This window comes from Alosa sapidissima, chromosome 8 (assembly GCF_018492685.1).
Source record: "Alosa sapidissima isolate fAloSap1 chromosome 8, fAloSap1.pri, whole genome shotgun sequence".
Taxonomy (NCBI): domain Eukaryota; kingdom Metazoa; phylum Chordata; class Actinopteri; order Clupeiformes; family Clupeidae; genus Alosa; species Alosa sapidissima.
Window position 1 is genome coordinate 5,678,832 of NC_055964.1, and position 26,290 is coordinate 5,705,121.

Genomic DNA, 26,290 nt, shown 5'->3' on the forward strand with positions numbered 1-26,290 from the left:
TGTGCACACACATGTAAAAATACACACATACACAAATGTACCCACATGTACATTTTGCTTTGTGTCATGCAGAGTATGTTTTCTATAGCCTATAATTGTATTCACTGTTTACCTATTATGATCAACTAGCTGTTTCACTCATACCTTATCAGATACCTTACCTTATACCTTATATCTCATTGATCATATATATATATTGCATCTTACTTATTCTCTCACAATTATGCACACTCCCTCTTTCTATTTCTCTTTCTCTCTCTCTCTATCTCTCTCACACACGCACACACACACACACACAGGTCTTGTTGACTCACCCTGTGTATACCCTCCTTCTATGTGTTCCAAAATGGCCCCGCACCCACTCAGAACAAACACGTCTCCTAAAGAGAATGACCAGCCCCCTCCTCTCCATCTCCCTCTCCCCCTCCCTCTCTCTCTCTCTCTCTCTCTCTCTCTCTCTCTCTTTCTTTGTCCGTTGAAGTGTGCCTCCCGTGTATGGGGTACTGTGCACTAGCACTTTTATGCTTCCTGAGTACCACATTTACTCTCTGAAAAAATGAATGATTAGCTAACTACTAGACTACAAAAGCCTATTTACACAGGAAGCCAAGAGTAGCTCTTGTTTAATATTTCAAGTCATATCTGTCATATAATAAAAGTCATAGACCAATGCAAGTCATTAATATGATATTAATAAAGTAAATTATTTTCTGTCACACAGTGATTGTCGTTTTGACACGATTGTCTGCTTAAAATTAATTGATTTGGCTGCTTTTAGATTTACAGAACTTTTTTGCTGCTAAAAACATTATTCGCTCCATTTGACAGTTAAAATGCAATGCCATTAAAAAAACAAAAAAAACAATTGTTGACAATAAAGTCAAAGAACGTTTTCCAAAGAACACCATTGAAAACGTCATAATTAAGAAAAAAATTAAAATAAAAATGCCAGACATGCCAGACAAGAAGATCAAAACTGTATAATTAAGAAATAATAATGATTATTGTGAAGTCGGTTTCTGAGCACAAGGTGTTGTAATTAAGCATTAGGCTAATGGCTGCATGTATGGTAAGTGCGATAAGTGTGCCCTGAAACCCTTGTGCAAATCCGACATTACCATGTAGCATTACAAGATTCTCAACACGGCCTCCCCCTTACTCCCGCAGACTAATCCCACAGCCTGACAGAGGAGAGTGGTGTGAGACCCCCCCCACTAACCCCAACACACACACACACACACACACACACACACACACTCGAGACCAGTCCTGGCCCTGGCACAGGATGGCACAGATCATTTATCCTAGACCCCAGGAAAGGGCACCAAAAGGGGTAAATTACCTCTTCCATACTAAAGCTGCACCATGGTCATCTCTCTGTACAGACCAGCGGCCTGGGGGCTGGGTTGTTGGTGACTCAAACGGACTTACCTAAATACATGGCTAGACAAAAAGTACAACTAAAGGGACTGTCATATTGTATTTTGTATTAATCTCACACATTATTTGCACAGCAGGCAGCTTGATTGTGCGTTTTACTGTTCTGTGGGGAAATTCACTTTTTGCTGAAGGCGATGTTCAGCGATAGGACTGCTTTGATGATTTTGCCTAGTAGATGTAGCACGTGTGATATTGATTTTAAGGTGTCCATTGTGAGTGCTTAGTGGGGGCAGACCAATATGTAAACCGCCAGGCCACCCCTGAACAACTGCCCAGTGCATTTGTAAAGAAAGGGGATGAATCAAGGGCCAGCCAATCTATGAAGGTGAGACCCCCGAGGGTAATGCAGCGTCGAAACTGCTCACTGAATACTCTCCTTTAAATTATGGATGTGGTGTTGAATATGCCACTTCCCCTGCTGAGACCCGTGTTAAGGATGATATTTCTTTAGAAAATGATACCGGGGCGACGCAGTAATGAACCAGGGATTGGACGTGTAATGACATCGCCCCGGGTGATGTGTGGACTCTGGCTCTCATTCATATAATTTATTTTCATGTGTGTGTTTATATGTGTGTGTGTGTGTGTGTGTGTGTGTGTGTGTGTACTACATTATAAGTGAGGAGTCGTTTAGGTGTTATGACTGCTCTGAGCTACATCATAATTGCTAACTTGGAGAGCATAGACAGTGAACAAGGGAGTGTCTTTTGTCCGTTAATGATATGGGGTGTGGTAACAGTTGTTTACAGGCTTTACGAATTACATCAGTTCTGGCTTTATGCCAGGTTATTGAAACAAAAGGATATGTGAAAGACTGACAGAGAGAAACAAAGGTAGAGAGGGGGAGAGTGAGACAGAAATAGAGAGAGAGAGAGAGAGAGAGAGAGAGAGAGAAGGGGGGGTAATGAAACAAGTGTGACAAAGAGCAGTGGAGAAGCATTACAGTCTTACATCTAAACATATTTCATGTGAAAACCACAGGTGCGTTCTAATTCGATAACATATTATGCAACAGTTGGAGGAGGTAGGTCTCCGTGAATTTCGTTGAAATAGAACGTTTTCACAAAATTTTTGAAATTGAGCTGTTCAGAGAAAACATGTTCGCCATTGTTTGCCAAATCTGTTAACCCCAGTAAAGTTACCTCAAATGTATGGTGTGTTATGCTAGTGATTGTAGTAGGTAATGTGGATTATTCTTGGGCATTTCACAGCAGAACACCTGACAAAAGGTATGAAATACACGTTAGAGGTCTGCGCAGGACAGATTCTTCAGTCCCACTCCAGCAACATTCTGTCCTGCTCCACCCGCTCCCGCAATAAATGTGGCATTTTTAGTCCCGTTCCCACCCGCATCTTTAACATTAGGTCCCGCTCCTGCCTGCAAAAGCTCACAGGATATGCAGGAGTTTGCACTTTTGCCTTGTCTCACAAAAGGAGCACTTGACACACACAACTGAAAAAGACTGCCAGATGTCTGATTTAAAGTTTCTTGATTTTGATTGTAGGCTACTGTAACACAGCTATGCTAGCTGGCATCCGTTCTTTATAAAGCCACTAAAATCAGAAGTAGCCTAGTGGTGTCCTCTTCCTCTGTCGATGGTTGTATGGTTTCGATTTTGAGTTTCAACAACGGAGCAGCAGGAAATAATTTAACCCACTTAGGCCTAAACGACACTTAGGCTGCTTAAACCCCATTTTTAATGCTGCCTAACACAATATCCAGCTCAAATATAATTGTATACACTACTTTAATAACTTCTATATGTTATTTTACGCATATATTTAATTTGCCGGAGTGCAGTGAGTCATCGGATTGTCCCTCCCGCATAGAGCTTTCAAAACATGTCCCACGCCACACTCTTTTGCACGTCTCTGTCAAATAAGTCACCAACATCCCCCAAATTGGAGCATTGTGTGTGTGTGTGTGTGTGTGTGTGTGTGTTGTGGGGTACGGGTTGTGTGTGTGTGATTGTTTCTGTCTGAATCTATGCACCGGAGCACAGAAAAGGCTTTTAAAATCAGCCGTGAAAGACCCTGATGTCATTTTGTCATTGAGGGCCCAGACAGATTTAAGTCTCTACTCGCTACAGAGTTGCATGATATACAGCCGGTGACACAATGTCTGTGTGTGTGTGTGTGTGTGTGTGTGTGTGTGTGCACGCACGTTCATGAGTGTGTGTGCTGTGAATGAGGAATACCCCATGGGGTGTAGAGAGGGCAGAGAATCTGATTCTTGAAGAGTGCAGTCAGCTTTTGAGCAGCCGTGAGGGACCTTTATGCTCCTTCTGAGCGCAAGTTCGTTGAGATCCATTATGGCCAGAGATGGATGGTGATTTGGGGCACAGTATGATCTAACTCTCCTTACAGTGAGTGAGGCCCCACAGTCAGCCATCAGGTGGATGTGGGGTGTGTGGGCGGGGGGTTGTTATGGGGTTTTATGGGGTGGCAGAGGGTGTAGGAGGGTTAGCGCCATGGGTGGGTGGGGGGGGCTAATTGGCCATAACAGACCTTTATCTGTGGATATGGGGTACTTTAACTCCTCTGGGAGAAAGGAGTGGGCTGTTTTTAGAGTGGCTGTGTGTGTGTGTGTGTGTGTGTGTGTGTATGTGTGTGTGTGTGTGTGTGTGTGTTTTGTTTCTTTTGCACATGTCCCTCTTGTATACGCCAACCAGTCTGAAAAAGGAAAAATAATAGTCTTTTACAGACACAAGCTCAGGCAGACGCTGAAGTTCTGAGCATAACTAATCCATTGTGACACACACACACACACACACACACACACACACACACACACACACACACACACACACACACACACAGACACACACACACACACACACACACACAGAGTAGACCTATAGAGCCTGTTATAAATGTACACCATGCCTAAGGAAGAGCTCCACGCTGTATTTCACTGCACTTCAACTGACCATATGCCATCCTCAACTGACGGCCAAAAGCTGATCTCATGCCCAGATTTATGGGACTTTTATTCATAAACAATAAGTCTCCCTCAGTGCAGTCACTCATATGGGGAAATATGTGTCCCCAGTGTCCCTTGTGCATACATTATGCAAAAGCACTTCTTCACTATGTTAAGCTACGGCTAGAAGGTCCTGCTGAGTAATATGTCATGGTAATGTGAAATTATGTATAAATAAAGCCTTAAAGAGGTAGTTAGGTCGGCTACTGATGCCAGAGGCACATGGCGTCTTCAGGCAAAAGTGTTTAAAATGAATTAATGTGTCTCTCTCTCTCTCTCTTTCTCCCTTTCCCTGTATTGTCTTTTGGTCCATATCGTCTGATGTCTATGTGAGTGTGAGAGTGAAATATAAATGCTGTAAAAAGTGCTGCTTGTCAGATGTCTCCCTCGTGAATGAATATGAAGGTCTCAGCAAAAGCTGAGACAAAGGCTGAATTATCTGCTGCTAAGTTACCTTGGATTTGTATCAGTCTCTTTTGCATCCCATTTTCCCATAGGCTCTGAAAGCGCATACGCAGGGAAGAAAATGAAGGTCTCCTCGGTCCTCTGATAATGCCACTCAAACAACAGGCCACACTGTGAAGCACAATGAACCCAATCAATTCCTCTAACCCTTGGGTACTGTATGGTGGACATCACCTCTGTGCACCCCTTAACGGAGCGGACGTATGTCCTTCGTAAACTGAGCATGCCAGCCGAACACAAGAACAAAAGCGTTTTCTGGCGGTGACTGTGGCAAATCTTCAGAGGCTTTATGTGATATTGAAATGAAAATTGGACTGTTCCTTTTTCACCCAGATAATGATGCTATGGCCTTTAGTAATTCCCCACCCACCCAGCACAATTATTACCCAAATTTACCACAGGAGGGGCTGGGAGACCTGCTAGCAGTGCTTTTCCAGCCATAGGAGTGTGAGTAATTTCGGTAGCCTGTATATATAATTGACCTTGCTCTCATCTGTAAAGAATGAGGAGCTAATGAATTGTAATACGGTGGGTTTGCTTTTACAGACTAAGGGGTCAGAACATTGTGTCCATAGCTTTACCATTCACTGTGGATCGGTTTGTCTGTATCTACAATGATAATACCTGAGACCAGCTTAATGCATAGTGAAACACACATGGTGTGTGTGTGTTTGTGTGTGTGTGTGAGTGTGTGTGTGAGTGTGTGTGTGTGTGTGTGTGTGCTGTGCCTCTTTATGTTAGCCCATTGATGGTAACTAGATTTGATACCATTGCCTTCAATAGGATTGACCTTGTTTCTCCCTCTTCTTACAGCTCCAAATCAACTCGGTGCATGAATTGTCATTACGTAACTAAGAAGAGGACAGGATATTATTTCAGATCTGGTTAGGACTTGTCTCTGGGTCTCGCCGTGTTGAATTAATGGTGTAAAAAAGAGAAACAGTTGCAGCCTACAAATGCCACACATTCCTACTTGTTCAGGGTCTACTTTAATGAGAAAGCCTTTCTCTATCTTCAAACTCTCTATTCCATTGTGTAGTTGTACATGTGTTCAGACGTGTGTGTGTGTGTGTGTGTGTGTGTGTGTGTGTGTGTGTGTGTGTGTGTATGTGTGTGTGTGTCTGTGTGTGAATGTGTTTAGGTGTTTGTGTTTGCTCGAGTGTGTGTGTGTGTGTGTGTGTGTGTGTGTGTGTGTGTGAGAGAGAGGGAAACAGTGTAAAAGCAAGAGTCAAAAGAGGGTCATGTATGCAGACAAAAAAACAAAACAAAAAAACCCTCACACATATTATATGCCTGAACACCCCTCTATGCAACACATACTCAAACCTAATCTTGCTGGTTTCGGTTGCTTGCTTTGTGATAATCAGCCTGCGGGAAGCGAGAAAACGGCTCCTTGGCCCAGGGCCAAAGTAGTCCCTATGGGAGCGCCTCTCTCCTCTTCTCTCTCCTCCTCTTGTCTCTCCTCCTCTCCTCTCCTCTCCTCTCCTCTCTCCTCTCATCGCATCCACTGTGAACGCCCCCTGGGGATGCTGATGTAATTGTATTTCCCTGGGAGACCTCTCGGGGTGCAGCATGGAGACTTACAGATAAGACTGGAACATATGTCTCGCCACCGCCACCACCTCGCCCCGACTTAATGAATATTAGCACAAGTGTTACACCGCTAACACCCACCCCAATCCCACTTAATTGATATGAGCTCATTTTTATTTATGAATCAATTTATTGGAGTGCTATACTGTATAATTGCGGGCGATGGAATGCATGTATATTTGTGTATTAAGAACTGATGTAAAAGCTATTTAACTCGACATGTTTAGGGCAAATAACAGAGAGAGAGGGAGAGAGCGAGAGAGAGAGAGAGAAAGAGAGAGAGAAAGGACATAAAGAAAGAGAGAGCATGTGATTTATGCACTTTAATGTCTTTCCAGCAGAGGTTTTCACCCTACTCAAATCCCTTTATTCCATGCCTATGAAATAATCTGCATTTATTTTTTTAATATAACCTTTGAATGGTACGCTATAATAGTTTTTATTTAATCTCTTTCTTAAATAATGTCTTGCATGACTCACTGCACAGAACTGATTTGTTACCCTCCACCGCTAAGTCACAGTATTATTATTTTATTAAATACTTATAATCGTGTCTGAATCTCTGAATCTTTAAAACCATTGCACAATCTTCAGAATCACCTCCCCTTCCCAAGGCGGGGTGGGGTGTTAAGGAATAGAGCTTGACCCTTTGATTCATGGCTTTCAGTGCATTAATTAATTAACAAGGTATACTCTCAGCACTCTCCAGTCACCAGTGTCCTTTTTAGCCTCCCCAACACTTACAAGGCCACAGACATCTACTCCATCACAATATGATATTGATGATTGTGTGAGCTGAGGCCTCTCAGAGCACTCTTTATGTTAGCATCTCAGCCTCCTCAACCCTGCAAGGCTGGGTCTACTCTTTCAATCACTGTCATTATTCAGATATCAGATATTCCGATTTCAGATATTTGCACACCCAAAAGTAGCTCAAGTTTCTTATATATCAATTTGCTAAACTTGTTGTGAGGTTTAAATAACTATCACAACTTGTCCTGCAAGTTGAGAAATGACTCCTTCCACCCCGATTTGTGGCGGGGCGGACGTAGTTATACAAACAAGACAGTTGTAGGGATGAAAACATGGAAATGATATCAGCAAACACAACACAAGTGGGTTAATAGGCCGTTTGGGTAGCAGAAGTTAATGCACTTCGAGGTGTAACGGCATTACCACCTTGAATGTGCATTAACTTCTGACACGCGAATGGTGTTATCCATTATTCCTTACATATTGTAATAAAGACATCATTATTGGTATTATTACAGTGCATGAAAATGCACTGTACTGTTCTTCCAAGGCTTTTTCTTCTTCTTATTCTTCTTCTTCTAACGCAGTTAATGCAGCTTAAACCGTTTAACGTAGAAACTTCATTCAAACTATGTTACGTAGGTCTTACTTAGGACATGTGGGCTTTGTATTTTTCAACTTTGTAACTTTTATACTTTTTAAACTATTAATTAAAAACTAGTCAAAATTTCCCCATAGACTTAACATGGGCTGATGACATCACAATAGAGCCGTTAAGCAATTAGAATCCTATGGCAGGTGTTCGGGCCACCTGGACCAACTGCCAGTCTCAGGCTTTAAGCATACAAACTGGCCCTATTAAGACTACACATCCTGTTCAACTGCTTCCTCTGCCAAAAACTGTTTCAAAATAAAAGTCCTCACTATAATATTTTACTGTTAAACAATTTAACCCTTTAAACTACTAACTGTTCGGCCATTGTAACTGTTACTTGTCATCAACTATGACTCCTACCCACTGTAGCTAGTTAGCTAAGTTAGCTAAGTCACGTGGTTAGCATAATTAGCATGTTAGCATGCTAGTTAGCATTTTTAACAAAACTGCTAAAAATGATTAGCTAAGTTAGCTAAGTAACATGGTTAGCATAGTTAGCATGCTAGCATGTTAGCATGCTAGTTAGCATTTTTAGCAAAACTGCTTAAAATGAATAGCTAAGTTAGCTAAGTAATGTGGTTAGCATAGTTAGCATGCTAGCATGCTAGTTAGCATTTTTTAGCAAAACTGCTTAAAATGATTAGCTAAGTTAGCTAAGTAATGTGGTTAGCATAGTTAGCATGCTAGCATGTTAGCATGCTAGTTAGCATTTTTAGCAAAACTGCTAAAAATGATTAGCTAAGTCACATAGTTAGCATGCTAGTTAGCATAACTGCTAAAAATGATTAGCTAAGTTAGCTAAGTCACATGGTTAGCATACTTAGCATTTTAACATTGTTAGCATGCTAGTTAGCATACTTGGTTAACATTATTATCTTTGTTAACATAGTTAGCATAACTGCTAGCAAACATTAGAGCCATTCCAACTGTCAGTTATCGTCAACTATCTACCTAAATAATTTAACCATTTAAACTATCCACCTATTTAACTGTTCAGTCATTCCAACTATATTAAACCTCATCTACTTAGCAACCAATATAGTTTGTTTTTACTCTGTATGATTTTTTTACGTTATATTTTTGCATTTTCATGCACTGTATTTCCTTCAGGAAATGCTTTTCTAGTTATTATTAGTCTATTATTATTACATTACATTGCATTACATTTGGCTGACGCATTTTTAACCAAAGTGACTTACAACATGGTAAACAGTTTAAGGGCTGTATTTTGGGCTGGCGCATGGCGTAAAGCTCGTTATTTACCCGCGCATAGCTTAATTCGGTATTTTGCACGTTTATTTTTTAAACATTGCGACCAGGGGTGTGGCAATTAACAACCTAGGGAGGGGCCTGGCGCGTTGTCTAAAAATCGCTATCATACACCACCTAAACCTAGTCAGAAGTCAATGGAGTTGTTCATATGCTATTTTAAGAGCGCATGTCAACAGTCATATTGGCAGGTGCACGCACCATCCTTCTATCATTCATGAACGCACACCAGCGCAAGTCCATGCAAAGCATTACACGATTACGATGGGAAACATAATTAGAATAAAGATATTACGAAATACTGTACATCTCATGATGAGTAGTTATTCACCATCATTTGCAAATTGGTAATGACGGTTAAAAGTGATTAGGGGAGAGGCGAGAGACAGGTATGGAGCACAGATGAAGACGCACTGTCACGAGATATAAGCAACTCCTCTGCAGGATAAATGTTGTTTTATTCAGTAATTTGAGCAATATTAGGGTAAGTGTTGCTTTTTTCAGCCTATGTTTTCGATGGTAACCCATTGTCAGTCATTAGTGAAAGTAACTGCATATAACTGTCTTCGTTGACTGACACCTTGGTGAAGTTAGTTTCACTTTGCCAATGAGTTCAAATAATAGACGAGTGCAAATGCGTGAAGGCTATGCTAGGTTTTAGTAATGCATGGTTTAAGAATTACTATTTCATACGGTCTCCCAAGCAGCCTCCTTCAAATGCGCCGTTGAATGCCAAAATACCGATGCATTTATTTGACATATCGCGCTTTGCGCCGTTAAAGGGAATGCCAGATGTCATTCTCATTGGTTTAAAATGATGTTACGCCCCAAACACACCCATATGACTGATTAAAAAACCTACGCCATGCGCTCCACTTTTGATAGCGAAACCCCTCCCAATGTGAACTGAACATCCTACTAAATTTTAATAGACTTTTGACGAGTGACGATGCACTTTAGAATGTCATGATAGGGCCCTAAAGCTTTTTATACAATTCTCCCAACAATTCTAGAACAATTTAAATCAATTTAAAAGTTAGAGTAGCCTACAACAAGAACAAGTGCATCAGTGAGTGCTGTTTTTATACAGTCAGGTGTCAGTTCTAGTCAGGTGATAAGTGCTAGAAAAGTAATGGCTAGCTGTAGGTAGTGCTACGAGAGGAGCTGGGTCTTCAGGAGTTTTTGTGAAGATGGAAAGGGATGTCCCTCCCCTCTAGTAGGAACTGGTAGCGCTTTCCACCAGAGAGGAAGGACAGACGAGAAAAGTTTGGATTGGCCTGAGCGTACCGGTGGCAGAGCTAGACATCGTTCGTCTGAGGAGCGCAACGGCCAGGAGGTAGCATATGCCTGTAGGAGGGCATTCAAGTAGGTGGGAGCAGAACCGGAGACTACGTGTGTGTGTGTGTGTGTGTGTGTGTGCGCTCTTGCATGTGAGCAAACTCTCTGTATGAAACATCACAATCGAGGATTGAGGGATGGATAGTGAAACGAGCCGGTGGCTGCAGCTCATTAGTGCATGGAGGATGTGAGAAAGGGCAGAAGGGTATTTGTGTGATGGAGGAGTGCTGTAGTGTATCGCTTTCAACACCCTCGCTTTCCTGGGACCTGCCATGGCTGTGTTGTGTGAGAGACAGTCGAGGAAGATCGGGCCTAGACTGGGCTAGGCTGAGATGGGCTAGGCTGAGATGGGGTAGGGTGGGGTGGGGTGGGGTGATGGTTGTGGCTGTGTGTTTACAATGGGAAGCAATCTGAGGCACAGAGGCACAGCTGCAGGGAGGATTTGGGGATATCTATTGCTGAGGGTGTAATTGGGAGCATATTGCCTGCAGCTGCCAGGCGCCGCTTGCTGGGGGATTGGTTGGGTGGGGTGGATGGGTGGAGGTTTCGGGGGGTTGGAGGATGGGGGTCTCGTTAGCTCCTCTCACTGTCACCCACCAGATGTGGCATCATGACTGCTAATCAAGATGAATTGATACACAATGAGGGCCTGGACCAGGGCCAGGGGCTGGGCAGCGGGCTGAGCCAGACAGCATGCCCCTGCCACTTAAATGTTTTCCATCAGCCCTGCCAGCTCTGAGATCTGCCTTATGGCGCAAGAAAAATAAGCAGTCATAACAGCTTCTGCACGAATGTCTCACAGGTGAGCGAATGTGGCTATTGCAAACGTTGTTGTTCTGCTTCTCATGCATGCATGAAGACTATTTGTGTCTAAAAAATGGGAACGATGTTTTTTCCACTTTGTATCCTCTGTAATGTATCTATTTTGGGATTGTGTACATTATATTTGCATTGTGTTTGCATGCTGGGAAATAGGCTTGTGACCTTATATTGCAATTATGCTATTCTATCTATTATTAAACAGGAGGCTAAATTAGACTCCTATTAGACTTATAATGTACCAAACCCATTACTAGGCATCAGCAAGTTTGAGCCATGAATGTTCCTGCCAGCAGAATGGCATTGTGTTCCTCTACTTGCACACATCATCGGATATAACAGCAGGTTTCTATGGCAACGTTGGATATGTGCTTTTAGTCGTCCCATTACAACTGATTTTGTATTCTATTCATTACTTAGGTCCCATTTACACCTTGGTGTTGGGAGTGTGTGCTATTGTGCCCCAGTGTGAATGCTTTCCATTTAATGTCTGGGAGATTCAGCTTTTCAGATAAGTAATGAAGGTGTTCAAACAGAATTAGTAGGCGCTTAAATCTCTAAGCTTTGATTTTTTTTGCTGGTAATGGCAATTATGGAAATAATTCTCCCCTTTTTGCGACTTCTTAGACTCTCTCTTTTTCTCTCTCTTTCTCTCTCTCTCTCTCTCACACACACCCTAACACAGAAGACACACAAATCAGTAGTGCATATGGCAAACACTAATGGTGCAATCCAGTTGTCCAAAGGGCTCATTATACGAGTAGTAAAATGACGTGACGGCACGCCCCCCTAAACTCGTCTGACGAGAAACAATCTCATTCAAACTAAAGGACCCCCAGTTTACAGTGAGTTCTTATGACAAGGAAGTTTCACAAGTTACCACTTGTCACAAGCCATCAGCATGTACAAATGGAACGCACAATAAAGCCAGGTACCCATAATGTATTGCTACTATAGCTGAAGTGTTAAGATCTTGACTATAATGCATTACAATACTTTACATACAGTACACCTTGATATGTATATATATATACAGTGTATGTTCAGAATCACGCATTACATGTAATGTTTGACACCAATAGTCATAGTCATAGTCATAATGGATTTCCTTTCTGTTTTGTAAGGATCCTATTTACCAGGCTGATGATAATCTTTTCAGTCATATATTGACTCTTGATCAACTACTAAGTGTGGGCCTATTGTGGGCCTACTGTCACATGTCCACAGGAGCAGTTAACCATAGGGACAGGAAATGTAATCAAATGTATACCTTGTCATGTCTTGATTGATTCACTCTCACTACAACAATGGTCTCAAGTCTCATCAAAGTACTCTCAAATCAGATGACCTCCAACCATGTGATCCCAAATCAGCTGACCTCCAATCATGTGAATGTAACCAACCACAAACTAGGTAGCCTATTTAAGTGAAGTTTACAGAGCATTCTAGGAGCCATTCTGTAGTCAGAATCTCCCGCACCACTAAGGTGTGTAGTCATCATCCTCTGAGCTGGTATGTTCATTCTCTGATTGCTTCATATGGCTTCCTAAATGATCCTTTAACCTGTTTTCGTAACTTTCACATTATTCATTTAGATGTACCTTCTATAATGTATTGGATGAATAGCTTGTATCTGACAAATAAATTGTTATGCTTTGGCCCGCACAGTTTTTTAAAATTTCTTTAGATATCCCTCAAAGTTTAAGATGTGCCAGGGGGAACGGCTAGGATTAGTCCCTAGGGCCGTGGGGCTAAATCAGTGAAAGTAGGCATGCTACCAGGAGAACTGGCCATCGTATTGTACTGTGGTGGGTCACTGATTTTATTAGTAGTCTGGAATTAGACAGCTAACCTTAGCACACCCTGAACCCTCTGTAGCTTCGGTAAGATGTTCTGTCCAGATGAGTATAGTGGTCCAGGCCAGCACTATAGCCTCTGACCAACTTTCACACTAGGATCATTACTCAGTAAATGGTGCCTCCCGAATTAATCGGCCGTGGAGGGCCTTGCACACTATTCTTGGGGATGTTGAGTCTAATTAAATAGCTAGAAGGCATTCTTGTAACAGTATCGTGGGTAGGCCTACATCGGCCTACTATGGATAGTAATATTACTTTGACTGAAACTTCTCCATATCTACCGGGGTCAGAATCATTAGGTTAACAGGGGTTCTATAATCAATTGTTATTTCCAACAGCGCGCGGAAGCTTCACGATTTCCTTCGACCACTCCCAGTTCCCTCATTGGTCCTGACGAGTGACATCTTACAGTTTCAACTTTAAACTACGGTGTGGTAACATTCAAACAATGTAATTATGAACACTGTGAACACTGCAATAGTTATAAAACCTTTCGTAAACATAGTAAGGTGTTATTAACATGTAATAGACCATTGAGGTGGTGTAAAACTGCTCATTCGCAAAAAAACAATAAAAAGGACAATTCGAATCATAAACACATAAGGACACACACATACATACAACCACACACACACACACAGACACAAAATGGACACTTCCAGCCATCATATAACATATAGGTGAGCACATCCGGTATGATAGATGCAGTGTCTGGCGTGGGAATCCCCTGTTGAAGGGTAAAAGCATTGTGGTCAGTTAGTGAATAATTTAACAGGAAGTACCCCGGAGTCAAGAGCCCTCTCTGTCTCCTGACATGCTTGGGCCTGGTGTCTTATTCATGGGAACCACTTAAAGGGCCTAAACGATACATCTCGCCCTCTGCACTGCACTGCTCTGATGGCTGTGAAGAAGATCAAAGATGGCCATCCTCTCTCTCTCTCTCTCTCTCTCTCTCTCTCTCTCCTCCATCGTTTCACTCTTCTTTTACCCTCTCACCCTCCTGACAACTCTCTGTGCAGCAGCAATTTGGTCTATACATGTAGGCCTACCAAGGCATACTCATGAATACTCCCAGTGTACCTCAGATGGAGCCCAATCAGAGGGAAAGAGATTAGGTGGCTTTGGAGAAAAAGAGACCCCCCCCCCCCCCCCCACACACACACACACACACACGGACACACACATACACAAAGCCTGTGGCGTATTAAGTGAGGTGAAGGTCATATCACGAGGATGATGAAATCATCTGAACTGATGCTGCCAAATTTCCCAGTGGTAATAGCACCAGAATAATCTCTCTCGGGTGAAATTCAAAACCGAACTACAGTCATGTGACTCTATTCAATAAAGAAAGGTTAGGCCGCATTCTCTTTCATGTCGTCTAATAGTATCTATCTAGGTATAATTACTTTGTAATACATTTTCATGACATTCTCATAGGGCCTTACTAATGTTACATGGTTCACCTTTCAGTGGCTGGACATGGCATTTTCATGTGTTGAACATAAAATAATGATAATTGTGTCCCTGTATGTACAGCCTTACGGAACCCCGGAGGTGTCATTGTATATTTTTGGTTATATCCAGAAAACATCCTCTCATCTTACTAAATCGTGCTCACATTTTACTAGATTGTGCTCTCAATTTACTCGAGTGTACTCCAGTAGCTATGGAACATTTCTACTTATTTTGTTAAGTAATTTATAGTTTCATAAATCTTTCTATATGTTTCCACTATTGTCCCATAAAATGTCATTTGACACACACACACTCACATGCTAACATGATTATTAATGGATTTGTGACACACTAATTTAGATATCCTCAATTGAACATGTCACATTTTCTCATTGTTCCATTTTTGCCTGACTCATTTCCTGCAGGAGGAACCTAAATCAGCAGGGTAGCTCAGGTGTCATCCATCCTCTCTTCAATCGATTTGTAATGCCTGACAAGAGGGCTGTGAGTACATTCGTGGGAGCCCTGAACAGGGTGACTGGAGCATGTCCAAAAACCATTTTAGACAACTGTCAGCACCAGTAGAGAGGCAGTCGCATCCTCCAAGCTCATGAAAGATGTACAGACCCCAACCTCTTCCTGAGAGAGCGCTGAGGGCAGGTACAACTCTGCACGAGTGAAATATTGATGTTTTTTAAATATTGATTGAGGTTTTCCATGGCACTGTCTTTGTAGTGATTTTTGTGGTATTATTTTAAGTTTAAAGCAGAGTGCACTGTGAATATGGCTGTCTAATAGCATCAATGTGATCACACTTTGAAATTATTTAATATGTGGAATATTTTCTTTGTGCCAAAAGCTAGCTAAGATGAAGGCAACCGTTTATCTTTAGATGAGGTGCCTTCTAATTATAGCTGTAACAAAACAGGATGGTATCAGTTAGATGTCTGCCGTCTCAGTGGCATTCTTAGAGAAGACTACAATACACAGAGTGTTCTCACGATGAGCAATGAGAAAGGCATGCATGTCCGAGAGCTTCAGAGAATACTGAGATAAAAATCAAACTTAATTGAAGCAATCAGTGCCAAGGAGCCATATTTAAGTAGATAGTCATATAATTTTAGCAACCGATGGACAGCAATGTCCAACATGCTGTAGAGCAATGGTGCGTTCGTTTAAAAACATCCAATGTGAGATCAGAAGAGGGGATTTGTCAAGTTTGGGGGGCTTGGATGTTCCACTGGATTCCCTTTGGACATTTGGGGATGTTGCTCAATCCAAATGATGTGACTGGATCAGTATGGCAACACTTCCTCTCTGTGACTACCTAAAGCCTTCCCTACAGCTCACTGATCGACAGTACAAAACCCTACCCTGGAAATCCAGAGTTCTCGCGAGAGTACAATGGAATTGTCTCTGCGAGACACTCTGGCAATGAGCAATGATGCACGTTACTTTTACCCCTTGCATCCCGGAGAAGACAGCGCTGCAACGTTGGAGGACAAAAAATATTGGTCGTAGTGTTATCCGATTGCGTCGAAGTCCGGAATCATTCAGAGAAAACATTGGTCGTGGCCAGACCCTTTATCTTTCTAGATTACCAGGGTCTGGATTTTCCAGGCTAACAAAACCCCTGAAATAGGCAAAACTATTCCTTTCCACAGAGCATGTACTACAAAACAAGAACAGAAAATACCAAAACAAGCCTGGAAGTACCAAGGTAGCCCAACGGTTCCATGTGTCTTATAAACTGCTCCACAAAGACGGAACCGCTGGCCTATTTTTAGAAATGAGAGGTTGAAAATGTGGCACAGTATTTTCCGAGGCGCAAGCTTACGGATGAATTCTCTCTGCTGCTTAACTACTCCTGTTAATAATTGAGGGAAAGAAGAAAAATAAAAAACCTAAATAACAGCTAGTATTAAAGAACCTGTTTCTTGACTGGGGCTCAATGAAAAAAAGAAAGATCCAGCTGGTAGAGAGGTTCCCAGCAAAGGTCTAGGTGAAATGGATAAGCTCATGTATGAATCAGTAGGGAAAGAGTGGAGCCGAGGAGGAGATGGAACTTTTACAGGGTGACTGACTGAAAAAAAGCAGGTAGTCCGGAGTCGACACACTTGAGTGCCAAGGCCATCGTGGCGTGATCCAGCCCCTGTGAAGTGGATGGACAGAGCTCTGACATAACTTAGTTGGTTAAGGGGAGAGTTCAGCTTGAAATTCGCAGGAGACACCCTGTGAAGGGCACGGGCCTTTCCCAGTTAAGCTGCTGTGCTTAACGCCTGACTGACTGGAGCAGGAGTTTGATGGTACCTCTGCCATAAAATGTGCCGTGTAAAAGTCAGGACTACTAGGAGAGAGAGATGGAGAGAGAGAGCGAGAGAGAGAGAGAGATAGATAGAGAGAGAGAGATGGATTGATGAAAATGAAAGAGTAAGTGCACAGACAGGTAGAAAATGAAGATGCAAGAGACATTCCAAAGCCTGACATTTGTGATGGATAAATGAATGGCTAGATATACATGGCTTGAACTCTAATGAGTTCATATTCACCATAAGAATTCGTCAACTTTTCTAACACCATACTTTTACAGTGTCTGAAATAGCCTACCTCACATGCATATTGGACTTTATAAAAACTCTGTAACTACACCTGAAATGGTGCCATTTGCCATAATTCATTATCATGCCTCTCAGATGAGTCATGGTAGATCCATGTTTGGACATGCTATGACTATTAGCTAAAATGGTCTGTTGCAAACATGAAAGTGATGGCAGAGAATGAAGTATCCAGGGGGAAAAGCAGTATAACAGGATATATCAAAATCGCCCCAGTCTGAATTTTTATTGTAGCCTACTCCTACACAAAGACCTGTTCTGCAGGTGGACTGGTAGCGAACTAAATTATTTTCAACCAGGCTTATTTCATATCGTATTTCTCGAAAACCCTTTAGTCATTGCTGAACCACCATGGTATGAGGCAATTTTCACTCAAACAACAATCTACTCACAACTGTCTAAAAAAAAGCATTATAGTTCGACTGAACATCACTAGTCCCATCTTTCAAACAGCCAACATCATGCAGCCCAGTTGAGGATAAAAATGAGTCCTCCACATACAGCATCTATGGAGCAACATTATACATTAATTGTTGTGAATGAAAAAATAACTTATAACAACTTGGTAACAAGGTAGATGTGTTCAAAATTACACTCATTCACCATATAGGTTAGTGCACCTTAGGTCAGTGAGTGAGTATGTTTACTATTGTATATTTGCCATTTACTATGCAATCTCCATCATTACACCTGTGGTAATGGAAATTCATAAATATGATACGTGAAAAATTCAGTTCGAGGATGTGCAGGTAATATAGACGGTCAATCGTTTTAATATAATGAAATCAAAATGTTGATAAAAGCAAATATCTTTGACGATGCTTCTAACTACTGCTTTCAACCTGTCGTTCCACAGAAATTACACAATGACTCTTTCTGGAAACAAACACCAGGGCAGTTCCCAGAACGTTCATTCAGCGATGACTAAGGCAAGCAAAAGTATGTGCTTAAAATTGTATTATAAAACCACAACAGTTGCTGCAGAGCAGTTTTGGGGATCAGCACTCCACACAGAATGATAATGTTAGAAACCAGACTCTATCCTATGACAGGGCTGAATGTTTAATTTGTGATGTCCTCTGGGGGATCACGCTCTCTGTAACTTCTCCTGGTGGTATAGTGCATGTAGGCCTGTCCTCCCACACTGCATTTCAAACGCACCCTCGACCTCGGTGACTAATCTCTGGAGGAGGTGGATGTCATGTCTCCCGTCGCTGAACAAATGGCAGCAGACACCAGCAATTCTACTTTCATAAGCCGGTGTAAAGTAATGTGGAGGGTGAATGAGTTATTATTTGTGACATTTTGATCATATTTCATATTTCAGCAGCTGCAAGGTCTGCTAGGTTTTAATTGCAAAAACTGTCCTGAGATAGAGTCATCATAGAGTACACATTCTTTCTCTCTCACAAACACTTGCCTTCACCATGATAACACACAAAAAACATTACAAACAAATTTTAACAAAATGGTATACTGTTAAAATGTGAATTAAAACAATGTTGATTTATGGCTCATTCAGGGTTAATCATTGTCAGTTGGATATGGTTGGCATGCACATAAAACAGCACTGTGAATCGTCCCCTCAGGATTTAAACCTCTCATTCATAGGGGTGAAACTAGCATTACCTGCCCCTCAGTAGAGACAAAATGGTGATAAAGCTGTCAGCCCAGAGTGAAGCCATGCTCTCTGTGATCAAGGCAGTTCCTCACTCTGGCGTAAGCCTGTAGCTCCCCACTGTTTGGTGAAAAAAGTAAAGGAGTATTCGTGCACAGGAGAATTCCAAAAAACAACTAAGAATCACTAGCTTAACTATCTTAGCTAAGTTATAAATGTTCTTAGCTTAGCTATCTTAGCTAAGTTATAAACTACAAGAGGTAGGCCTATTCATTCTGTTTTACAGTTTTTCTCAGTCGCCTTGGTGAATTTCTCAGATCAGAATCAAAATTTGCAGAAGTACTGGCTCAACCTCCACGCTGTCACTTGAGAACATCATTAAAACAGATGCAAAAAGAGTAAAGTGTTATTTTGACAACTTGGCAAAGTGTTCTGACTATCGTGTTCATAACAGTGACACAAGAACTTTTCCTTCAAATGACACTGACTTGTTTAGCATTTGCCTTTAAGACATACACTAAGCATTTTGAGCAAGTGACATGCTTTGGCAGGTTATCCACTGTGTGGTCGAAAAATGCAGTTTCTGTTTGGTAAACATTTGGTAAACAGATTTGAGAACTGTCACTGTGTATTCCATAGCCATGAACTCTATGGGCTCTATCGTACACCCAGCACATTTTGGCGCTAGGCGAATGACACAAGTGTCGCAAGTTTACACCAACCAAATAATCATTATTCGAGTATGATGAGTTGTCAAATGAACCTCGACGTTCCCAGGGCCGTGTCAATGCATAAAACGGGGGTGTACAAGGAGGATTTTAAAAGTGAAGTAGGGAAGATGTAAAAAAAAACATTTAGAAGAATTCATAAGTGTGGAGAGAGGGAAGCCAGATTGCTTGATAAGATGATTTGGGATGGGTGAATCCGACTGTGGATGCAGTGCATTTGGGTGTCTAATACATGTTGATAAACTGTCGTAGGCAACCCTCCCCAAGAGGGATTAGACCAGTGGAGCAGTGGACTAAATAGTGCATAACCTACTTTCAGTGATTGCAGAGGGGAGTCAAAGGGAGAGAGAGTGAGAGAGAGAGGGAGAGAGAGGGAGAGAGAGAGGGAGAGAGAGTGAGAGGGAGGGAAGAGAAAGAGAAAAAAAGTGAAGGAGTATGCATTTGTATGTGTGTGTGTGTGTGTGTGTGTGTGTGTGTGTGTGTGTGTGTGAGAGAGAGAGGGGGGGGGGGTTGGTAGAAGAGCAAGAAAGTATTTTTGAGCTCAGTTTGCTTTATTAGGTCAAGAGATGTCCTGTTTCTATCTGTAAAAACGCCAGCCGGTGAGATACGGTCAAAGTGGCAGAAGATGGATGATGCATCCTCCCTCAGAAAACTCTTCAGCATGTTATATGTCTTTCAAAACACACACACACACACACACACACACACCATCTCCATCCTCCATACTCACACACCTACACATAGTGAAGTTGTGTTGTAATACAGAACTTGAGGTGAAGGGAGATTTTGCAGAGAGCTTGTAAATCAGGATATTTGTGTCTTAGGAGACCTGGCCATCATTCTTGAATTTCCCCTTGGGGATCAATAAAGTATCTATCTATCTATCTATCTATCTATCTATCATTCACCTGGACCCCGAAGAAGGCCTTTTTCAGCTCTGTATGGATTTGTGAGTCAAACCCTGACCCACGCCTGTCTCAGAGCTATGTATTGCAGTGACAAGCCATTGCAAGCTCGGCCATTGATGTCCTGTCTCAGGCTGACATTGCATTCATTAGATTTATTATAGGTCTTTTTCATCTTCCCCTGTGAAACATCCCTGCCTTTCCCTCTCTCTCTCTCTCTCTCTCTCTCTCTCTCTCTCTCTCTCTCTCTCTCTCTCTCTCTCTCTCTCTCTCTCTCTCTCTCACACACACCTGGGATTCCACAAGTCACTGCTTGTCCTCCTCTCAGATCTGTGTGTCACGTCAGGGTTCAGAGTTACTGCCACTGTCAATGTCCATAAGCAGCTGGCAGACAGTGGATTCAGGTTCCTCCACCCAGGAGTACACACCCAAGATGTATTGTACAAAATCCGTTAAGTCTGTTTGTGGTGGTACAAGCTGGGACCTGCCTGTTCTGTGACCTAGACCAGATTTTAACGCATAAACTATAAGCACAGCGATCAGTGAGATTAGGTGTCATACAGCATGTGCAGAGCATGACTTGCACGGCAGTTGTACACAACACAACTCAACAAACACTTTAAAATGTCATTTAGTGTAACAAAAACAGACGTTACATTGTAAGTGTATAAACACTTTCCAAGTTTTGAGGTTATGTATCAGAATAGGTAGCATACTGAAAAGTAGAGGTATTCTTGTGTCATGTTGAGTTATTGCTAATGCTTGAGTTGTTTGCAGTTATGCAATATTCATCACTAGCACTAAAAATAGTAAGAAGTTGTGCTTGACATGATTTTTTTATTTTATAACAAACAGATGTAAGACAGCTGTAGGCTAAAAACTCTAGACTGCAAGAAACACAGCAAACATAGAAAGCCTAGAGAAGTTACACTATTGCCAAAAAATAATGGTTTTCTCTGAGAAGCAGTGAAAGAAAGATAGATAGATAGATAGATAGATAGAGATAGAAAGGGATAGAAAGAGAGAGAGAGAGAGGCAACCAGAAAGCCTTATAACACTGCAAGGTACCCAACTGCCATGGAACTAATCTCCCCATTTTAACAGGGGAAATCCACAAGGGGATCAATGTCACCCAGTCAATACATCAGCTGGACTTACCTGAACCTGCAGCTGAAGATGACCAGGCATGTAACAAAGTGAGACTTCCGCTGACCCGAGCTGTGTGTGTGCTCTGCTCTCTCCACTGTTGTCCCTCCAGATGTCAAAGAAGAATTGCTCAGACTGCTGGAAAGAAATGGGACTGCCTGCCTACTTGCCCTCTCTCTCTATTACTCCCTGGCTCCTCTCCTCATCCTCTCCCTCCCTCCCTCCTTCCCTCTCTCTCTCCCTCCCTGCCTCCCTTCCTATCTCTATCTCTGAGGATGTGGGCGTTCTGTCATTCCTGCATAAACAAATAGTGCCTCCTCTCATTCCTTCATCTTGCGTCTTCTCTATCCGTACCTCTCTCCTCGTGCTCCCATCTCTCTCTCTCTCTCTCTCTCTCTCTCTCTTTCTGTACACCCTCTTAACCGGTTTCTCATTCTTAACCTCTGCACTCCTTTGCTTATGGTGTCATTATCTCACTTTTTCTTTCTTTCTTTCTTTCTTTCTTTCTGTCTGTCTTTCACGGAAATGTATTTCATAACATTGATTCACACTATCTCTGTTAAAGCATCTAGGTGAAACACTTGTATGTTTAGTTCAAGCCACAAAGGTAAGAAAACAAAAACAAGAATAAAACCAAAATCTTCCAGCTGTGTCAGATCCTTTAAAAACGAGCTCACAATTTGATTAAGCCCAAGCTCTTTGAGCCCTCTACCCCTACTGTATCTTCATTTTTTAATCTGGAAAAATCTTTCTGAGTCCGCTGGGTTCCACAGCTTGGGCCTGTATCAACAGATTTCAGGCTAAATCCTCCTAATGATGGTCTTCCACTGCATTGTATCCACCACCCAGCAAGTTTTCAAAATAGAGGCAGGGCCATGATAACAGTAACAGGGGTGGTATGTGTTGGCAGAAAAACAGACTTCCTGCCATGGCATGGAACAACAGAAGTGTAAGTGTTTGATCTCCACAAGCAGCTGAAGTCAGTTCACTGTCTGAATCTGTGTCACCTGTCAGTTCTCTGTTGTCCTGGTAACTTGTATTGTCTTGAGCATGTTGTAAATGTCTGGTCTTGTACTTACAAATGATTTGTTTCTGTACGCAGCCATCAAATGTTACGTTTGCGTGTGTGTGTGTGTGTGTGTGTGTGTGGTGTGTGTGTGTGTGTGAGACATACAGGCACATTTATACTGATGTGTGTGTTCATGTGTGTATGTTCCTGGGTCCGTGTGTTTACACTTTTTACGGCAGTCTAATAATAAACCTCTACCACCTGTCCCTCTAATCAGTGCAACCTGTTCTAATGGACAGGTGTTCACCTTGAAACCGCATGGGGTCCCTTGAAGTCTGACTATCCATCCTGCCTTGTCATCCACCTACCACCTACCCTCCGCTCCTCTCTTCACTCTCCTCACCTCTCCAGTCCTCTCACTCTTATCTTTCATTTGTCTGTTTTGTACGCAGGAAATCAAAAAGAGGGTGTATTTTCTGAGTGTCCAGTTTGTTTGTACTTGTGAGAGATCCCAGCGGGAAGACTTGGGGGGGCGGGGGGGGGGGGGGGGGGGGGGGGGGTGGCAGAGCCATTTTGTGAGTGAGTTATTTCTGCCCTTGTGAGTCACATTGTTTGTATTGCTTGTGAGAATGATTTATGTACACACTCCGGTGTTATGAGTCAATGAGTTCACTCTCTAATGATACTTTTCTCCCACACAGGTTTCATTATGGAAAAAACAACCCTTTGAAATATAAGGTATAACTCACCCTGTGTAATAACTCATTCAAAATAGGTCAATAGAAAAGTCTAGATATTAGTAGCAAGTCTCACAGGTCCAGATGTTTCCGCAAAATAAATTATTCAACATGCATCTCTAGATCTAAATTACCAGTGGCAAGTAAAGTAAACAAGCTATAGTCACATCTCGTCCTTGAGCTATTTGTTTTGTACAACAAAAGGAACCTACGCTCTGCCGCTTTCTTCACATTACTAAAGAAATCTGTCGCTTTGGTTGCACAGTCCCAATGGTGATAGGTATTTATAATAGATGTTGTTTTGGTGGCCCGATCGGTAGTCGGTCAGAACACCTGGTGTCTCACAAGCTGCCCTCCCCTCCCCCTCCCCACCTCACCATCTCCAGCCCTCCCTCCTCCCCTGCTGTCCCTCAATACCGTGCCACAAAGCAGCAGGAACCCGGCAACAGACCACAGATCAATACTGAGTAAACAGAGAACAGAGACCCAGGGAGATGCGCCTGACCCCCTCACACTCCCATCCCCCTCCCTGGCTGAGCAGAGCTGTGCTGAGCAGGACTCCAGAGACGGTGCCCTCGACCCGGGGGGTCAGGGCTGGTCTCCGTGCCCACTGAACCAGGACAGCTCCTGGGCCACAGGGTCGCAGATCCACTGAGGCCTTAAAAGCTGCAGGATTCAATTTCAGTGTGTGCTGTTGTGCTGCTCGCTGCCTGCTGTCCCAGGGTCTGGTTAATCTGCCAACAACACCCCCTCTGTCTCTCTGTCTTAGAGAGAAACCGTTGACGAATGGTTGCACTTCCTATCTAGTTTTGTGGAAATATAATATTTCCAATTTGAGGGTGGAGGAAAGAAAACATACGTAAACATTCTTACCCTCTTACCCCTTCAGTTTCCTTTTAGTGGCACCTCAGTGAAAACAGACTGTGTGTTTTTGTGCCCTGATACCAAAGGCAGCGCTTCTTTTTGCCATACCCTAAGGGTGTAAAAATATTTTCATGTTATTTGACTACGTGGACAGTGTTCTAAAAAAAGGTACAGATAATTGGTAGCTTATAAATATCCTTCCTGTTGACATAGTTTTGAAAATTGTTTCCATTCATTGCTCTACATTTTAGACCACACGACGACAACTGCATTCATTTTGAGTAAGTTTTAGTATAGAAATAGGAAGAGTGTATATGTGTTAAATTGCATTGCATCTGGTTTAAACTATTTAATGGCCAATAATCTGAAAAAGGGTACCGAATAGCAGCATTGTGGAAACAAATGTTGCAAATGTACATACCAAGCATAAGTGGTACCAAGCATTCACTTACAGGTGAATTGCAACCTTTGTATGTTTTGGACAGGATCAGACAATTTATTTTCAATAGTGCACTGACGATTTTGTTGACGTCAAGGCGTTCCTGTAACTCAGGATAAAGGTCTGCAGTCGGTTGCACCAGTCGAGTGTAAGATTGATGGTAAGTTTAGGGGTAAGGAGTGTTTTAAAACTAGTGCTGGAATCTTTTTTCAGTTGCTCAATTGCTCTTAATTAAGTTGCATGGTAATGCAAGCTACTAAATCAAAATGTTGTTGCTTCTGATCAACAGTACAGACTTATGCATACTTATCTTATGTAACTCAGGGTCAAATGTGAAGTTCTGTTATTTTTGGAGGCATTCTTGGGGTCTTCACAGTGTAGCTGAGGCCCCTTAATAAAACGTCACACATACTCGATGCACCCGACCAGTAGCGCGACAATGTGACGTCACAGAAGCGCCGTAACCATTTATACTCACGCGTGGTGGTCGCGACACTAGTTGCAATATTCTCCTGAACAGAGGTGTCGCTGTTGTGAAAAGACTAACGCTAACTACGTTACACAGCAGAAGAAGCTGCAGTAAGAAATACTAGTAACTACCAAGGGGGCAGGCGAATTCCCGGAAGTAGAAGAACCAATGGAGGCTGGAGGGACCACTTCTCTGCTAACCCGTTGAGGTTCCCATAAGAAGTATAGTTAGCGAGTCCGGTTGTAGGGAAGCTAACGCACCGTAGGGAGATAACCGTATTGTTTGGATAAGAAGCTCAGTCCAGCCGGCACGGAAACTCATGAATAAAGCTATGTAGCCTACAATACCATTGTGTGTTAAGGTAAAGCATTGGATAGAGGCAAGTAAACCTAATGAAAAACGGCACTAACGATAATCATTTGAGGTTTTTGATGGATTGACCGTAGGTCAGAAAAGTGTTAAGAAGATTAGCTTCTAGTGCTAGGTAGCAGTGCTAGGCTATAACTTTTTTTGTTTGTTTAACCATGACTGTTTTTGAAGATGATCATGTGTGGTAGTTTCAACAATAACACGACTTGATATCACTTGTAAGGATGATATTAATAATAATACTTAAATAAATGTTTAACTTTGATAACTTGGAAGGCAAAGGAAGTGTGAGAAGAATTTCTGTGTAGCCTATCATATGATTTAGTTCGATGGCTAACGTCACGAAGTTAAGTGTGAGTCTGCGCAGTAATGGGGGGGCCAACTGAAAAATCGTTCAATTTGACTCAGTGCCCTCCCACTGAAAACGACGGAGTCTGTTTGTCCATTTCTTTTACTGTCTATGGTAACTACCTAGCTAGCCTCTGTGATGGTACTTCAGACTTTGGTTGCTACTATTCACAACTACCATCATCATTATCATCTAGTTTCCAAGGTGTGTGCACAGGTAGATAGATAGATAGATAGATAGATAGATGGATATATAGATAGATACTTTAGTCATCCCGAGGGAATTTTTAATAATTTAAACAGTTTAGTTAGCTAGCGAGTTTGTGTAATTTCCTGAAGTGGAAAGAGATTTTGTTCAGGCCTTAATAGATATCCTTAGATATCCACGACTGTAACAAAACAATGCAACTC

General features: G+C 42.2%; 1 protein-coding gene across 1 annotated transcript in view; it reads right to left on the reverse strand.

The window, feature by feature from the left end:
* lzts1 (leucine zipper, putative tumor suppressor 1) overlaps positions 1-21,826 on the reverse strand; it is a 33,439-nt gene extending 11,613 nt beyond the window's left edge. The window contains exon 1 of the mRNA XM_042101863.1: positions 21,657-21,826. The gene's annotated coding sequence lies outside the window, so the exon portion shown is untranslated. The remainder of the gene's footprint in view (positions 1-21,656) is intronic.
* Between the last annotated feature and the right edge of the window lie 4,464 nt (positions 21,827-26,290).